The sequence below is a fragment of the Palaemon carinicauda genome, chromosome 21 (assembly GCF_036898095.1).
Source record: "Palaemon carinicauda isolate YSFRI2023 chromosome 21, ASM3689809v2, whole genome shotgun sequence".
Classification (NCBI taxonomy): domain Eukaryota; kingdom Metazoa; phylum Arthropoda; class Malacostraca; order Decapoda; family Palaemonidae; genus Palaemon; species Palaemon carinicauda.
In genome coordinates, this window is record NC_090745.1 from 93,357,598 (window position 1) to 93,362,387 (window position 4,790).

Below are 4,790 nucleotides of genomic sequence, written 5' to 3' on the forward strand. Positions count from 1 at the left end.
TTGAGCATATTTTTTTTTCTAAGTATTAAATGTCATTGATTATCAAAGATTATTTGAATTGAGAGACCATTACATATAAGAAAACTCACTTTTCCGTATCTTTATTACAGAATAATGTCTGAGGAGAAATACATATAATTTATCGGGTTAATCTTCCCTTTCCTTATGTAATATACACTTCATCATTTCGGTCTCATAACTGTCTGCATTCTCTGGCACCTGTTCCTCTTTATTGCTCAGTTATCTCATTCAACGCCCTCTTGTTAACAGATGTGTCTCTACCTTGTCTTAATACACATGACTCGACGTAGTATAGGTACTTTCTCTCTCTCTCTCTCTCTCTCTCTCTCTCTCTCTCTCTCTCTCTCTCTCTCTCTCTCTCTCTCTCTCTCTGATCTTAAAAGAGGTTTTCTGTTATAGATACACCATTATCTCATTCTTTTCCCCAACGTTTCCTATCTCACTGTCGTCGTATTTTGTCCTTATCTTCCCTCTGACGTTCCTAACACTTTGCAGTGGTCGCTGTCATGCCCGAGGAGAACGTTGCTATACTTTGATCAATAACAGTCCTCTGCCTTCCTCTCCTCTTCTTCTATTTCTTGGTCCCTTTGTTTGGACAACTAGACCGCACAACACTCGTATGAATTATTAAGAAATCTCAGTTTAGGTGAAACGTACATCGCCTTCCTTTAGAATGGTTTTTGGTGGGTTAAAATGTTGTCTAAATTTCTATCATATTGATGGAATATTTTTTTTTTTGGGGGGGGGGGGCGCCTCATGCTAAATGTATTCATGGTTCATCATCAAATATACATAGTTAAAATCTTAAAATATATTCATGGTTCATCGTCAAATATACATAGTTAAAATCTTATGAAACGTATTCTTACATTACGTTGTATGTATGATCTGTTTTTGAAAAGAAAAAAGAATTGAGGCTGAGCAGCCCAAAAGGTGCATCACTGTAATTCATGAAATTTTTTATTATTTTGTTTTCCTTAAAGAGATCTATACTACGTTATTTTACGACACTAGTGATTCATGATAGACAAACACCGTCTGCGAGTTTATCACTGTTCTCACACTTGGTGTGAGTTAGAGAGCTTTGTTGATGTCAACACTTGACTCATAATGATTTACCATTGTGATTATAAACTGGGAATTCGTTTGAGCATAGAATGTTTTTACAGAAAATATTGCTCTAATGCCTCTTTTATGGAACATGTGTCTTCAGTGAATTCGACATATGGAATTGTTTGAAATTACTTTATGTTTTGTTTTAAATGTGATACTTCAGTGTTGTTCCCAAGTTTTCTATTCTCAAAATATATTGCACATACAAATATATATATATATATATATATATATATATATATATATATATATATATATATATATATATATATGTATATATATATATATATATATGTATGTATACAGTATATATATATATATATACATATATATATATATATTTATTATAAGAGAGAAAGAACTTTACTGAAGATAGAAGGTTGTTAGTTAGAAATCACCGTCTTAGTACTCTTTTACTCTTTTCTATAGTGGATACATTAATTGATTTTACTTTGCCAATGCTTAAAATTTCCACTAACTCGTGGATCATCCGTATCCAGGTGCCCATTTTCGTTTGTATTTTCATTGTTATTTTTTCTTTGAAGGGGCCGTGTCAAGTGGATTGAGGTGTCTCTTAATGATTTATTAAAGCAACCCCCCCCCCCCCCCGCTTATTATTAATGGTTACAAGTGTTTCTGGTGGCGATGGGATGTTGAGTATGATTTTATAAAACGGTGCTTTTTGTTACTGCATATAGATTCGGGTCCTTTCTTGATGCTGCGAAATCGTATATTTTTTCTACAACATTTTATTCCTGAAAATGTTTTATTCCAGACTTTTGAATAGCGTTGCTTCTCAGGTCTCAGAAGAATTATGTCTGAATATAAACTTTTCGACAGACCTCGGATATTAGATTATTTTCTTCTGAAATATTTTCCCCAAAAAATCCTTTTACAAATCAGGTTTTGTAGTTTTCTTATACCGGTAATAATTAAAAATAGAACAGTAAAAGTAACTCCAATACTTTTCTTTTTCAGAGAGAAATGCTATTTTTCATTCCTTGTCATTTTTCCTTTTTTTTTTTTTTTTTTGAGAGAGAGAGAGAGAGAGAGAGAGAGAGAGAGAGAGAGAGAGAGATGAGAGAGAGAGAGAGAGAGAGAGAGAGAGAGAGAGAGAGAAATGCTATTTTTCATTCCTTGTCATTTTTCCTTCTTTTTTTATGCTATTTTTCATTCCTTGTCGCTTTTCCTTCTTTTTTTTTTAAGAGAGAAATGCTATTTTTCATTCCTTGTCATTTTTCCTAATTTTTTATTAAGAGAGAAAAATGCTATTTTTTATTCCTTGTCATTTTTCCTTCTTTTTGTTTTAAGAGAGAAAAATGCGATTTTTCATTCCTTGTTATATTTCCTTCTTTTTTTTTAAGAGAGAAAAATGCTATTTTTCATTCCTTATCATTTTTCCTTCTTTTTTTTTCTTTTAAGAGAGAAAATGCTATTTTTCATTCCTTGTCATTTTCCCTTCTTTTTTTTTTTTTTTAGAGAGAAAAATGCCATTTTTCATTCCTTGCCATTTTTCCTTTTTTTAACTCTTCGAAGACTACCAGAAAATATCTAGGTCACATCGTAAAGTTTCCAGCGACTGAGCAAACCTTTCTTTCTATTTTTCCTTGGCAAAACATCAAAATGGAAGAACAAGTCGTAGATGGCGAAAGAGCTGCTATGTTTGTTTCTAAGACTTTCACCTCATTTCTTCAACCATTTTGTTTGTGTAGCGCTGGGTATTATTCAAATGCATTCCTTGGGAAGGGACTGTCAGGCCGTAGGCAAAGGGACGCCCTTATGGTATCCGTGTACCCAAAGAATGACCATAGATCATTTGGCATTGCCGACCCTGCGGACTTGTATAATTGTTGTGGCTGTGGTTGTAGATTGCCTGGCTCTTGTGAACAAGCACGGGCTCTTGCAATTCTTCAGACTGTAGTTGTATAATTAACATGATTCTTCATAGCTCTTGCGATTTTTGTCTTTACGTCATATATTTAGCGTTACTAGTATATCAAAATATCTTCTAAAATACATGAAACAGTTTTTTTCTTGTGATAAGATCAAAGTCAATACACTTTGCGGTTGAAGCATTTGATAATTTGATAGTTTTCTGTAGTAACCTGGAATGACTATTGATTATTTATCTCTTTAGAAAAGAGAACCTGAATTCCAACCATTAATTTTACGGAAAACAAAATGTCTTCATTTCCATATGAAAGTAAAGAGGGTTAAAAAAATATTAAAGCCTTTAAAAACAAGTAACTATGCTCGTTCCAAGTGGAACAATCCAGAGAAGTCTGTTTGCAATGGTACGGGTAGTTCCAGACAAGACGGCCGCACCAGGAGGATTGTTAATACATGAATGCATTAGAACCGTCTGCACGGAAACAGATCTTTGTTGGGGTTGGACGAAAGATATTGCTTCTCTGGCTCCTTTCTAAGACTGTATTCCTCTTCCTCCGGTTGTAATTGATTTTCATATTAGAATGACGATGATAATGATATCTATATCTATAGTTTAATAATATTTTTTATTGGTTGTAGTAATAATAACACTGGCTACTTCGTCCTCTGGTGGTAATTTTGTTTGTAAATTGAAATAATGATTATATATAGCTATTGATTATTATTATTATTATTATTATTATTATTATTATTATTATTATTACTGTAGTATTTATCAGAGCCAATTATAATGGGAACAGTTTAATTTCTTTTGCTGTCTCGTACTTCGTATAAGAAAACTCTTTGGTTTCGATGATTTCTGTTACTTATCCTCCTGAAAATGTCGTTCTAATGTGTTTCATGGAACTTGTAATCTCATTAAACGTTCAAAACAATAAATTCGATATAAAATGAAATTGTTAGAAATTAGGTAATTTACAGTATATCGATATTATGTATTAGTTTCCTTCCTGTCTGCATAATAAAATCATCAAATATAATGCTACTATAACCATAGAAAAGGGATAAAGTCAACCTAAATTTACAATGCGTCCCCTTGGCAGCCGTGTATTTCGTGGTATATATAATATGCTGTTATTGCAATGGGTGTCAAAGCACATACTAGTATATTATAATCAATTCTTGCATCAATAGTTACAGTTGAACGCAGCCATTCTGGCATACCTCGAATAATTAATTGCACCCTATCTTACTGTGCAATGAGGAAACAAAGGGTTGACACCCCCGAACTCGCATCACAGTAAGTGTGTGACAGGGTGCACTTTCTCACAAATAGGTGTACCTGGCATTGCTGTGCCCATCTGTACCCACTGTCGCTCAATAAGGAAAATGAGTGCCGGCGACGATTGATTTCAGATCAATTTTCGTAATCGGTGATGGATATATGATATTGAGGACAAAGTGAATTTTGTTTGCCATACATGCTGCTTGGAAACTGTTTACACATTCTTCTTCTTTGTCTGCATCTTTTCCCGCTCCTATGTAGGGTTGATGTTTCTGGCTAGCTTTCTCCATCTAGTATTAATTTTATTCTGATAATATTCACTGTCCATATTCGTTTAGGCTAATTTTTCATGGCCGGATGCCTTTCCTGCCGCCAACCCTCCCCATTTACCCGGGCTTGGGACCGGCACCAAGTTGAGGCTGGCTCCCCCCCCCCCCTCCCCCCGCAGTGGCTAGGTTTGTTTACACATTGCCAGCAAATA